Genomic DNA, 15,032 nt, shown 5'->3' on the forward strand with positions numbered 1-15,032 from the left:
CCCTAGACTACACTACAGGCAGTACACTCAGGGTACCCAGTGTACCCCTAGACTACACTACAGGCAGTACACCCAGTGTACCCCTAGACTACACTACAGGCAGTACACCCAGTGTACCCCTAGACTACACTACAGGCAGTACACTCAGGGTACCCCTAGCAGGGGTGTAAAGTACTTGAGTAATTGTACTTCGTTACAATACTTAAGTACTGTTTTTGGGGATTTGTAATTTACTCTAGTATTATTAGGTTTGTATACTTGTACTTTTACTCAATTACATTTCAGAGAAAAAAACATACTTTTTACTCCTTACATTTAAAATGCAGACCTACAAAGTACAAATCTTGCAGGTCCAACTATTCTAATTAGTATATTTGTTTCTCTGGCTGAACTAACGTTAACGTTATTAATCCTGCAGCCACAATTTATTTAAAAACAGCCAATCAAATCCCCATGATTGAATTGATTGATTGAAAAGTTTATTAACAGATTGCAGAATGGGTACAGTACAGTACAGCTCAATACATACAATTGTTAAGGGGATGCAGACCAGAGAAAGACTTTCGACTTGTTTACATCAGGGTCCCCCATTTTCAATTCATCATAACATATATGACATACATGACATACAGATAGACAGTACTGCTACATCTATACATTTATGACATATCAGATTTGCAAATACAGTACTGTTTGTGATACAAAAGTGTCCAGAAAAGGAGTGTATATACATTTGGCATAGAAACTGTACATTGGAGGAGGTTGGTGGGGTGGGGTTGGGTGGGTTGGGTGAGGGCTGTACATTGGAGGTGGGGGGGGGGGGGGGGGGGTTGGGAAGGGGACACACACACATTTTACACTGTACATTGGAATATTGACAAAGCCTTACTTGGTCATTTACTGTACAACTAGGTTAGGACATTTGTAGGGGCCAGTTTCGAATTGCAGTCTCACGTAGGTGTTTTTTGAGAGTGTTTTTGAAGGTGGGTAGTGATTCACATTCCTTTACAGCTTTAGGCAGGGCGTTCCACATTGATGTGGCATAATTGCGAAACGTGTTTAGTCCCTTGTTTGATCCGAATCTGGGTTTTACATGATTTGTGGAGCTCCCTCTGGTGTTGTGATCGTGGTATTCACTGACCTTTGGGAAGTATTTTGACATGTACATGGGTACCTTGGTCGCGTAGTGTATCTTGTAGACCAGGCCCATTGCAAGTTGCTGTACTCTGTCGTCACTCTAAGCCATCCTAGGTTGTCAAAGTGGGCAGGGGTGAGGTGGGTTCTAGGAGTCAGGTCAAGTAGTAGTCTGACTAGCTTGTTTTGAGATGTTTGTAATTTGTTTTTTAGTGCCTTTGAGGTGCTTTGGTACCATGAGGTGCAAGCATAGTCGTAGTACCCTTGAATGAGTGCTCCTGCTAGAGTCTTCAGGGTATTCTTGTTTACCAGAGCGGAGATCCGGTACAAGAATCGCGTTCGTTGGTTGACTTTTTTTATTACATTGGATGCCATTTTGTCACAGGAAAGATTAGCCTCTAGGATGGAACCCAGGTAGGTAATTTCATCTTTCCTTGTGATAATATTGTCACCCACTGTAACCGAGAAGCCGTCGGTCTTGCTGAGTTTGTTATTTGAACCGAAGAGAATGGACTCTGTTTTGCCCATGTGTAATGATAGTTTGTTGTCGGCGAGCCATATGCAGATTTTGCCTAGTTCCGAGCTGAGGGCTTTTTCAGCCTGTAACTTGTTCTTGTCAGAGACCAGCAGGGCTGAGTCGTCCGCAAACAGGAACAGGTTGCAGTCACAAGCTGACGACATGTAATTTGCATAAATTAGGAATAGTAGCGGTCCTAGTATGCTTCCTTGTGGAACACCACAGCTCACTGTGAGGGGGGGGGATAGTGTACCGTTTACTTCCACCATCTGTTCCCTCCCCTCCAGGTAGGATTGTATCCAGCTCACTGATAAACTATCAAAACCAATTGCTTTTAGCTTGTCAATCAGAATGGTGTGATTGACAGTGTCGAAGGCCTTTTGTAGGTCCAGCATGACCATGCCGCAGTATTTGCCCGCGTCCACCTCTTGTTTGATGTGGTCGTTCAAGTAGAGAAGGCATGTGTCAGTGGAGTGGGATGTTCTGAAGCCAGATTGGAATTCGTAGATTAGATTTTTTTCCGCAAGGTACTTTTCGATCTGTTCGTATACTATTTTTTCCATGACTTTCGAGATGGATGTAAGGATAGAAACAGGGCGGTAGTTACCCGGGTCTAATTTGCTGCCCTTTTTGTGCAGGGGTGTTACTCTCGCAATTCTGAAGTCCTTGGGGACGTGTCCCTGTTTTATGGAGAGGTTTATTATGTGTGTGATGACTGGGGTGATGGCTGCTGCTGAGTCTCTGAGGAATTTGGAGGGGATGTTGTCATGGCCAGTGGCCTTGTTTGGTTGGAGGGCGCTCAGTTTTTTGAGTACCTCATCTGTAGTTACTATTTCCAGTTTGAAGTCGTCTTTGTGGACGCCTAGGTTCTTGTAGTATGCTACTATGTGTTCTACCCCATACTGCCCTGAGTGGGAGGGTAGTTTGTTTACCAGTGTTGTGGCTATGTTTGTGAAGAAAGTGTTTAAGTAATTGGCTACATCCAGCTTGTCTGTGATGAGCGTGTTGTCCGTCTTTATGTTTATGTTTGAGAACCTGGTTTTGAGTTTTTTACTGCAGCCTAGTTGATTGTTGAGTAATTTCCAAAGTTCACGTGGTTTATTTTTGTTTTCCTCGGTTTTGTCATTGATGACATTTTTTTTAGCAGTTTTGATCATGGAGTTTACGTCATTTCTTAGTCTGTTTCTTTCTAGTTTGAGTTCAGTCACGTGGTCTTGGAGTTCACTGCTCGTGCTTTTGGTAAGCTTTGACTGACTTTTCCGAAACTCAGAGCATTTTTTGTCTCTGGCTTTCATAGCGGTCAGTATTTCAGTGTGCATCCATGGCTCAGCGCGATTTTTTACCCTGGTGGTTCTTAGGGGGGCCATGTTGTTTAGTATTGATGAAAATTTGGTTTTGAAGCCAAGCCAAGTTTCTTCAACCAGTGTACCATTGAGTTCATCTGACCAGTCCAGACTCTCCAGTTCAAGGTTAAAGGCCTCGCTAGAGTAGGTTTTGAGGTCTCTAGATGTGACTGTTTTGTGACAGCCAGCCTTTAGTTTTAGCTTTTTGCGGGTACAGAATATCATATAATGATCACTTAACCCGCATGCTATAACCCCTTTATTGGATATCTTGGACTTGTCAGAGGTCAGTATGAGGTCAATGGTAGTCTGAGTTGATTCACATATCCTTGTGGGTTGGGTGATTAGTTGGCTGAGGCCGTGCAGATCACAAAACCTATTGAAGGATTTGAAGACGGGTGCATCTTTTTGTTGCATATCCGTGTTCCAATCCCCAATAAGAATTGTTTCCGCATCCTCAGCTCCAGCTAAGCACACATCCATAGTATCATAAAAGCCAGTTTGATCTGGCGGTCTGTATATTGTGCCGACTAGAACAGATTTTGCCCTTTCAAATAAAATTTCCACCCATACGGTTTCAATTGTCTCATGGTGAAGGTCAGTACGGGTAATGAATTTGGTGTCCTTATGTATGTACATACAAACACCACCTCCATACTGGTTTCTGTCATTACGGACTATAGTATAGTTCTCTATTTCTATTTCAGGGTCTGTTACAGATGGATCAAGTTTAGTTTCAGTAAAGCATAATAAGTCTACCTTACCGCTCATAAACAGGTTTCTTATTTCGTCCAGCTTATGCTTAATGCTGTTCACATTAAGGTGAAAGATGTGTAGTCCGTTTTTATTAGCTGTGTTATTGATGTCTTCAAGTTCCAGGTAATGGTTTTCTGGTGCTGCTGTGGGGGAGGGAGGGGGGGGGCTTTGTTGTTGTCTCCGTGAGGTCTGTGTGCTGGTGTGTGGGGAGGGGGGATCCTTTGTCCTGTCTTTTCTGGCGGCAACCCTTTGTTCTCCTGGGCTGGTAAACATAGCCAGCCTGGCTAGGTTGGCTAATTTATCAGGCGATTTGTCCGTGGGGTTGCCGGTTGGATTTCTTGTGATTTGCACCGGTGTTGTAGCCTCTGGTTCATCCCGTCTAGTTCTGGTCCCTCGGGCGTTCCGTTGTAGTTGCGCCGGTGATCCAGTAGTGGGCGGTGGAGGGTTGTTGATGTTGGATGATGCATTGGTCGCAACGGTGGTCGTCGCTGTTTGCGTCTGTAGTCCGAGTTGTCTCGCTTGGTACCGAGTGATAACTGGACCTGGGTTCAGCGGAATGTCTCCCGAAAGAAGCAGGTATAAGAAGATCATTGATCTTCTATCAAACCTGCCCGATGGGGGTAAACTCTTTCGTCCCGGATTCGACGTTAACACGCTGTGTATTGCTGCAGTCCCCATGGATGGATGTTTCCTCTCCGAGCCATTTAGAAGGTAAAAGTCGCAATGGGACTCTTTTTTTACCTTATCCACTCCTGTCTGGTGGTATTTCCATGTTGAATTAAGGTACTGATCCGTAATCCAAAGTAGGGTGAGTAGAAAGTGTATAGTAAACCTTGTTGTTGATTTACTTTGACGTCGTTGTTGGGAGCTGAGAATAATGCGACTGTCCATGTCGAAAGCCGGAACATCCTCCATCAATGGAAAATTAACCCGCTCATACCCATGCTGATTGGTCCTTGTGCAAGACTAGAAAGCGGGGATATTTGATTAAACACCTGCTATCAGAAGAATACAGTCAGAAAAAAGTGTTTACTTTAACTTTTTAGTATTTAAGTAGTACATTTAAAAGTAGAAACTTTTAAACTTTTACTCAAGTGTGTTTTTAGCCAGATACTCTGACTTTTACTTGAGTAAGATTTTGAGACGGTACCCATACTTTCACTTTAAGTATAATTTCTGGCTACTTTTTACACCCCTGCCCTAGACTACACTACAGGCAGTACACTCAGGGTACCCCTAGACTACACTACAGGCAGCACACCCAGGGTACCCCTAGACTACACTACAGGCAGTACACTCAGGGTAGCCCTAGACTACACTACAGGCAGTACACCCAGGGTACCCCTAGACTACACTACAGGCAGTACACCCAGGGTACCTGTTACAAAGGGTCAGATTAAACCGAATATATATATATTTATTGCTTGAGATCCCTTGTATAATATTTGTATATCGTTTGATCTCCCTTGTATATTCTTTGTATATATACACGTAATATCCCTTTACCTAGGTACAAACCAGACCATAATACTCGTTCTCCTATTGGACAGTGACCCCTAGGCGCCAACGACCATACCCCCAATGGCAAGTTCAAAGACAACGCCAAGGCATGTCTCAACATGTCCAGGTTTGCGCAGTAATACGAGACAGAACTGAGGTTGGCACTAGATTATTCACCTTACGTATAAATACGTCGCAGGTGGATACAGCAGTAGTCTTATCCCAAAGTTGAAGCCTTCACCACGAGTCAACGACCAAGTGAAGTGAGCAACTTTGCGTCTAAATAGAGCACTTATAACATGTGCGAATAGGATAGTAAAAGTGTCAGAGTTTAGTGAAATAACGTCAAGTTCGACCTAGTTAAGTGTGAAGGATAGTGCACAGGAGAATCTACACCGGCGAATGCAGAGCCTTTTCCGGCTGGATTATATTGCTTTGGTACCGTGGCTGCTGGAGCAGAGAACCGTCTACCCCACTATAGTGTGGGATCTACCCAGTGAGGAGCACCCTCGAGCCCGCCTCTAGGACCAGAGGCTGGCTAGCTTTCATCCATGCTGTCGAGCATACTGGATTATAGCTGTTGCTTTGTCTAAGGACCAAGGGAGTACTGCACCGACTCCCGTAGCTGGAGCTTCTTTATTCCGCGTTGACCCAGACTTTGCTCCCGAACATTCCTCTGCCCTGCCGGCTTACAACCGGAGGGAACCCCCTAGTGTCTCCAGCTGACTACGAGTGTGCCTTATGTAATTACTATGCTACAGGTGGCGTCAGTTATACCCATCTTACTATTCTCATGGACTTACGCTCTTGACCTACTTTAAGTGTTCTTCACCTTACAAGCGCAATTATAATTCTCAATCTGTAACCTACCGTTGCTGCTCTAATAATAATAAATACCTCTAACTAGAACTTTCTTTGTCATTGCCGTATTCTTGTGTGGGTGTTCACCAGATATATCATGTACTGTATGGCCAGTAATTAAAGTACATAACTAAGTAGTGGTTTAATAATACCATACTCTCAATACAGTCAGGGAATTGTACCCCTCAGTTACAATTGGTCCTTCGAACCGGATAGTATCAGTGTAATATCTAATATAATATTGATATTAACCATGGCCAGCGGTGAACACTCCCCAAGCGGCTCTCCCAAGCTAGAACGCCCGCAGCGCAGACGGCAGCCACCTCCCTATCTAGAGGACTACGCTGTCAGTCTAATACCTAGCTTTAAACAGACGTTAAATGCGGATAAAGCGGATAGTCAAAGCATGTCAAATCCTACCGACCAGGCGACCCGACCAGTAGAGACCCCAGTGGATTCAGACCAAACTGACTCAGCTCACGGGGGGGACCAGGTGGGACATGACCAGACTATACCTCCAGACAACGTCACCGGGAGAGTCCCCGGAGAGCTCCAGGATAAAGAAAGCGCTCCGGGGACAGAACCCGACACACAACCAAGAGAAGAGAAGCGCGCCCAGGAGATGGATCTCGAGGCGCGCCCAGAGAACAGATCTCCAACGAGCACTGTCAGAAGCCGATCATCTCCGTCAGTGTCATCCCCCAGCGAGGCGGACCAGATGCTGGCGCAGGCATTCATTGCCACCCTGGCAGCCTCCACCGAACGCGATCAACTTCAGGGTGAACGCGATCGACTTCAAGCGCAACAACTAAATGAGCGCGAACATTCTACCATGGAAAGAGAACGCCTCCAGGCTCAACAGACGAGCGAGCGCGAACAAGCTGCAGACCAACGAGAGCGCCTTCACGCGCAACTCCAAGCGCAAGCCCTTAGTGAGCGCGAACACGCTGCAACCGAGCGAGAGCGCTTCCAGGCGCAACAAAGGAGTGAAGACGACCGCATAAGACTGGAGACCAGACGCCTTCAGACGGAAGAGAACATTGAAAGAGGCCGCGCCGATGCACAGCGCGCCGCCGCCAATGCACAGCGCGACGCCGCCAATACCCAGCGCGAAGCACAGCGCGATGCCGCCCATGCCCAGCGCGAAGCAGAGCGCGACCGGCTGCAGGCGCAGATGGTAGAACAATTGATTGCCATGGCGACACCCCCTCTCTCCGCACGGAGCTCCCGGAGATCATCACGACAAGGGTCTAGGGCACATTCCCCTACCCGACCAAGCGACCCGGGACCCCGCCAACAGGAGGATCCTGTCTACGTCTCCGAACCCCCTCCCCGACCAGTCCATACGAGACCCAGCCACCGGGAAGAACCGGCCTACGTCGCCGAGAGACTGACTAGAAGACTCCAGGACCTAGCAGAGGAAGAGGAAGAGGAAGAGGAGGAATGTCAAGCCCACCAGCAGCAACATACTCTGGACCAGGAGGCCCAGTACAGCCCCGACGTCAGCCCCGAGCCACTGCACTACAAACCCCCGACCCAACTCACGGGTGAGTTTGACGTACAGTCAGCACCGAGGAACAGCACCTGGGTACCCGGCCCCTGGTACCCACCAAGTACCAACCCACGACAACACGTACGGGGAGACTCGCCCAGGAGGCCTCTTCCCCAACGCTCACCGATGTGCCAGCCATCCATGGCATCGTACCTTGGCACACCGACGTTCCCAGACTTTACGCGCGAGGACAGAGCACAGTACACGGAATTACAGATGTGCTTGGAGACTATGATGTCCGACGTCCCCGATGAGTCGTACAAATATGCCATCCTCCTCAAGCATCTCAAGGTGCCCAGAGCGCATAATATAGCGCTGGCATATTCCAACTCAAGCACCCCATACTCCGCGGCTCTAGTGGCCCTCGACCAGCGTTATGGACGCATATGGGACTACGTGATACAAGAAATAAGAGACATCGACCGCCTCCCCCCAGCCAAAGACAATAGAGCATTGGATGACCTCTCTATCAAGGTACAATCCCTGGTAGGGATGCTGGGATCCCAAAGGGAAAAAGGGAGACATGAACTATATGCTAACTCTAATGTAGAACGAATACTAGAGAAGCTCCCTCCAGCCCGCCAAGAGCGTTTTCGGCAGCAGAGAGACCACCGCGACCCCAACGGCCCAGAGGCATCCCTCCTAGACTTATCTGATTTCCTCGCCAGGGACGTCAGCAGCCTACGACTGGACACGTTCATGTGGAGTGGACCAAGCCCAAGAGATGGACCTCGGGGATCTAATGATAACCGCCGGTCAGTGACTGTTATGCACCAGGCCGAGTCAGTGCCGCAGCACGAGAACCACAGCAACCCCCCAACCAAGGGGGAGTGGAAGATTGAATGCCAGTACTGTGAAGGGGAACATCGGCTGTATCAATGTGACACTTTCAAGAAGCTGACCACGGACGAGGTGAGTCAGTGGATCAAAGACCACCGCCGCTGCTTCCGCTGCGCGCGCAGCCATATGGCAGCTGAGTGCCGTTTAAAGAAGAAATGCAGCAAGTGCGACGGCGCCCACCTGGAGGTCCTGCACGACCTCAACAAGCGTCCGCCAGGGGGCCGGAGTGTGCCCGTCACGGTAATGTACCAGGCCGAGGCGGTGTCACCACAGACCAGGCCTGAAACCACCCCTGGTGTCCCGACGGTCGCAGCAGACACGGGGACCGACAGTGCCACCCGTACTACCCCGAGTCGGCGCCACCAACGCCGAGTCACCACTCCCCCGCCAAAGAGGAAGGGGAGATCGTCTGTACCTACTGCGACGGCGGACACTGGCTGGCACAGTGCGCCAAATATAAGACACTGAACCCCGTCCAAGTTGATCAGTGGCGTGAGGCGGCCCAGGCGGGCGCCGCTTACCGCACAGCACTGTGCGGGGCCCACCAGCGAAGATTAACCAAACAAGGCAACCAACCAACAGGAGTGCTCCACATAGACCCCAAGCATAGCGGGACCCCCCGAGTGCTCATCAAAGTGGTCAGAGTGCTCCTGAGCTACGAGGACAAGGTCCTGGACACTTACGCCGTCCTAGACGATGGGTCTGAAAAGACTCTCCTCCTCGCATCCGCCGCAGCCCGGCTGGGTCTGCGGGGTGCCAAAGGAACAATGACAATCCGTACCATTAGAAGAGACCAGAAGATCATAAAGGGTGAAAATGTCTCCTTCAAGATAGCAGCGGTGGACCAGCCCGAGAAGCAGTATAGCATCACCAACGTCTTCACCAGCCACGACATATGCCTGTCACAGTACACCTACCCCATCCCACAGCTGATGGCGAAGTACGTGCACCTACGTCAACTACCTATACCGCTTATCGACGGCGCCACACCGACCCTGCTCATAGGCTCCGACCACGCGGACCTCATTCTCCCAATTGAGGCGGCCCACATCGGACCCAAAGGATGCCCAGTCGCGGTTCAGACCCGACTGGGGTGGACGCTCCAGGGCCCCCTCTACGGACTTGACAGTCAACCCACGTCTACACGCTGCCTGCACACAAAGGTGAGCGACACCGGCCACTCTCCCGTACAGCCCGTTGAGAGGCTATTGACATTAGACGAGAGGCCTGTGAGAGAACCGTGGGCACAAGAAGAGGGAGTTCCGAACTCCACCCCCCTCAGCTGCGCTCCAAGCGACGTAGCTGACCTCGAACCCAGCACCCCAAGCGACTCCTTGATGGGGCGGCCGGAACCGGCCCCTCCTCAGACGGGGTACAGACCAAACAAGAGAAACAGACGGAGGATGTGGAGGCACAGCCAAGCACAGATCAAAGCAGTCTCAGGCCCGCTTCCTCCTAAGCTCCCTACCATCCCTTCCAGCCCGTCAGAAGCGGGTCAAGGACAGGGACAACTTAAAGGTGGACACAACCGTTCTGATCATAGACCAGTCACTACCCCGAGCTGCGTGGCCGGCCGGCCGCGTAAGCAAAGTGATCACTGGTGCCGACGGAAAGGTCAGAGCGGCAGAAGTTCTTATCCAGGGACGGACATACACCCGACCCGTGGCGAGGCTGATAGAGTTGCCAAGGCTCCCTGACTCCCTTGATGATGATCATGACCCACTGACTTTGTAGATTGCCCTACTCCCCACAACAGACATTGAGTAGTTGACAGGACTATTAATCTGTCTTTGCTTTATCTAATTAGGTGCGGACTAATTAGGAGGCGGCTGTTACAAAGGGTCAGATTAAACCGAATATATATATTTATTGCTTGAGATCCCTTGTATAATATTTGTATATCGTTTGATCTCCCTTGTATATTCTTTGTATATATACACGGAATATCCCTTTACCTAGGTACAAACCAGACCATAATACTCGTTCTCCTATTGGACAGCGACCCCTAGGCGCCAACGACCATACCCCCAATGGCAAGTTCAAAGACAACGCCAAGGCATGTCTCAACATGTCCAGGTTTGCGCAGTAATACGAGACAGAACTGAGGTTGGCACTAGATTATTCACCTTACGTATAAATACGTCGCAGGTGGATACAGCAGTAGTCTTATCCCAAAGTTGAAGCCTTCACCACGAGTCAACGACCAAGTGAAGTGAGCAACTTTGCGTCTAAATAGAGCACTTATAACATGTGCGAATAGGATAGTAAAAGTGTCAGAGTTTAGTGAAATAACGTCAAGTTCGACCTAGTTAAGTGTGAAGGATAGTGCACAGGAGAATCTACACCGGCGAATGCAGAGCCTTTTCCGGCTGGATTATATTGCTTTGGTACCGTGGCTGCTGGAGCAGAGAACCGTCTACCCCACTATAGTGTGGGATCTACCCAGTGAGGAGCACCCTCGAGCCCGCCTCTAGGACCAGAGGCTGGCTAGCTTTCATCCATGCTGTCGAGCATACTGGATTATAGCTGTTGCTTTGTCTAAGGACCAAGGGAGTACTGCACCGACTCCCGTAGCTGGAGCTTCTTTATTCCGCGTTGACCCAGACTTTGCTCCCGAACATTCCTCTGCCCTGCCGGCTTACAAACGGAGGGAACCCCCTAGTGTCTCCAGCTGACTACGAGTGTGCCTTATGTAATTACTATGCTACAGGTGGCGTCAGTTATACCCATCTTACTATTCTCATGGACTTACGCTCTTGACCTACTTTAAGTGTTCTTCGCCTTACAAGCGCAATTATAATTCTCAATCTGTAACCTACCGTTGCTGCTCTAATAATAATAAATACCTCTAACTAGAACTTTCTTTGTCATTGCCGTATTCTTGTGTGGGTGTTCACCAGATATATCATGTACTGTATGGCCAGTAATTAAAGTACATAACTAAGTAGTGGTTTAATAATACCATACTCTCAATACAGTCAGGGAATTGTACCCCTCAGTTACAGTACCCCTAGACTACACTACAGGCAGTACACTCAGGGTACCCCTAGACTACACTACAGGCAGTACACCCAGGGTACCCCTAGACTACACTACAGGCAGTACACTCAGGGTACCCCTAGACTACACTACTGCTTGTGACGTTTTTGTCGGGAGAAACGTTGACCCAATAACAAAGTAAACCATTTGAAACACAAGCTATGGCTTTAGGCCACTGCTGTTCAATAAGTAGATGATATTGTTTCTACTGCAATCTACAATCAACCAATCAAACTGGTAATAATTCATTTAATAATTACTTGCATTTATATAGCGCTTTTCTAGACACTCAAAGCGCTCTACAATATAGGGTGGAAATTGCCTCCTTCACCACCACTGGTACTTGGTTGTGTGGGGTCGGCGTGGTGTGTGAGGCATGATGGTGGGTGCACAGGAGGCCCTCTGAGCCTCAGTGCCCAGGGGTCTCTGGGGGTCCTAATCCAGCCTAAATGCTCACCCATTTCGGGGGTCCAAGTCAGAGAAATTGTATATCTTGATGGTAGGCTACACGAGTTGTGACATAATCACCTGATGTATTCAGTAACAAAAAAAGAATGTATAACCTTCTGTCAATTCACTGTAAGTAACTGTTAACCTCTTTAGCCCGAGCGGTCCATCGGCAGACCGCAAATCACATCATAAATCAATCTCTCCAGACTGTATGACATTAAGTAGTGTTTTTTCCCCAAATGTATCTAAGAGTAAAGACCCTAACCATGTCACAACAGCAGTCATAGTGTATATTTTCAGCAATATGTTTGTTTACCAATAGGTTAAAGTGTTATTAGTGAGATTTTAATTTATGGAATGTCTTAATAATCTTGCGAATATCTGCCATTTTGAATTAGCGAAACGTCGCCAGTTGTAGTCATATGAGTACAGGGCATCCAGAGCTCTCAATGAGCGGTGAAATTTCGAAAAACTACATTTCCTAGCGATTTCCAGCTTCCTGCAAGCAAATGAGTTCCTGGTTAATATTTTTTATTTATCTTATTTGTCGGGATTATATACCACAAAACTGAACGTTGTTGGCATAGACTGGAGCGCAGTTAGTTTGTCTACCTTCTGTGAACATTTAGCAACCATCCGTGTTGAAATCCGATTCAAAATGGCGGACCTGTCGCAAGAATAAAAAGCTGACTGTATTTACAGTAGATTTCATTCTCGGTTCTTCCTGCACGCCTGGATATACTAAATCCAAATTGAACTCTGTCATTGGAACAAGTAGATTTGGCCCGATCCATAGATGTGCAACATGGCTATAATAAGGTAATTTATAGGCCTGCTATTCTATATTCTATAATATTATTTCAAATTGCATGTGTCCGGATGCCAGAATTCAGTACTGTATCTACAAAACCTCCTGTTTAATCATCTTCCCTTTATTAATTTCCTCAGTTCTTTTGTACACGTGATCTCAAGAAGGTACTGAACGAGCTCAGTGGCAGTTTTTCATGTCTGGTCATTTTTAACATGGTGTTATTCACTGTCAAAGATGCAAAGAAAAATCATAATTTATATAATTTATATTCTCCTTTGTTTCATCACAATTTACTCAAGCCTAGTAACAGACACAATATTTCTGACACTGGGAATACATTCCCTGAGATCCATAGATGTCCCTATACCAAGAACATGCAAATGGACCTTGTAGAAGTGGAGCAATCTACTATTTTATGTATTTTTTGGCGGATTTTCAGAAGATTAACAGGCTAAAGTAATGCTGTTGGTGACCAGTGGAATGTAATTTTACTCAAGTAGCCTACTGTATTTAAGTAAAAAAGTACTTGAACCTTACGTGAGTATTTTCATTTTAGGGAACTTTGTACTTTCACTCCACTACATTTAAAAGAAAATATTGTACTTTTTACTCTACTACATTTATCTGAACCCATCAGCTACTAGTTACTTTGAAGAAAAAGATTTTCCATAGAAAACGTTGATTGATTGTACTTTCAAATTTGAAGCCTGCAGACTTCAGAGTTGTTGTAATCAGAGCAGCATAAATGGTAAATGGTGCATTTATATATCAGCTTTTATCCAAAGCGCTTTACAAATTGTTCCTCACATTTGACCCATTCACTCATACATTCACACATCGACGGCAGAGGCGACCGTGCAAGGTGCTAACCAGCTCATCGGGAGCAGTTAGGCGTTAAGTGTCTTTAACATGCTGCCGGGAGGAGCGGGAATTTAACCGGGAACCTCCGGATTACCAGATGACTACTCTACCGAGCCACTGTCACCCTGCATAACAGGACGACATACCACTTTAACATAACCTTTAATCAGAGCAGCATAACTGGACCACATACCACTTTAACACAACCTTTAGAGGTCAATGGATCGATACCCATCAGATACCCAAGAATGCAAGTGAGATATATCTGATGTCCTCTGGAATTCAGCTTTAATAGTCAGATATATCTGATGTCCTCTGGAATTCAGCTTTAATAGTCAGATATATACAGTATCTGATGTCCTCTGGAATTCAGATTTAATAGTCGCCTGTTGTCACTCCTGGACGCTTGAAGCCTTTTTACAACGCATCCGCGTTTCCGGGTTCCCGTTTTGCGCTCTGATTGGCCAGGTCATGTGACATGAGCGCCAATCGTGGGACGGCAAGTTTCTACACTGGTTAAGCTTAGGCACTCTTCGAAGTTGGTTAAGGTTAGAGTTTGTCTTAGAGCGTGACGGCAAGTTCTTTCACCGGTTAAGCTTAGGCACTCTTTCGAAGTTGGTTATGGTTAGAGTTTGTCTTAGAGCATGGCGATAGAACGCCAGGTAGCTTGCAGGCTGTTCAACGCGGAAATGGGCAAACACGCTATTGGGCGCACATGTCACATGACCTGGCCAATCAGAGCGCCGGAAACGCGGATGCGTTGTAAAAAGGCTACACGCCTCCTGGGCATCTAAGTTTTAGACAACATGGAGGGTGGGCAACATGGAGGGTGAGCAGGGACAACATGGAGGGTCGGCGGGGACAACATGGAGGGTGAGCGGGGACAACATGGAGGGTGGGCGGGGACAACATGGAGGGTGGGCGGGGACAACATGGAGGGTGGGCGGGGACAACATGGAGGGTGGGAGTGGACAGCATGGAGGGTGGGCGGGGACAACATGGAGGATTTTATTATGTATGGGGGAGGAGACATCTCTTTATATATCTCGGCACCTGGTGGTATCATGAGTGGCTCCGCCTAGAGCGCCCTCTAGTGGAAACAGTTATATATGCAGTTAGACAGTTACTTGCAATCCTACATAGAACCTCTAACTTTAACAACCTGCCACTTCCACTGCCTTGGGGCTGGTCTGTTGCCTCCTTCAGAAGGCCAGAAACACAGCCTCGCCCTCCACTCTGTCTCCCACGGCCCTGTGGCTCTCCACAGCCTCTCCACAGCCTCTCCACAGCCTCCTCCACTCTGTCTCCTGTGGCTCTCCACAGCCTCCACTCTGTCTCCACAGCCTCTCCACAGCCTCTCCACAGCCT

This window comes from Notolepis coatsorum, assembly GCF_963971535.1.
Source record: "Notolepis coatsorum genome assembly, chromosome: 4".
NCBI lineage: Eukaryota > Metazoa > Chordata > Actinopteri > Aulopiformes > Paralepididae > Notolepis > Notolepis coatsorum.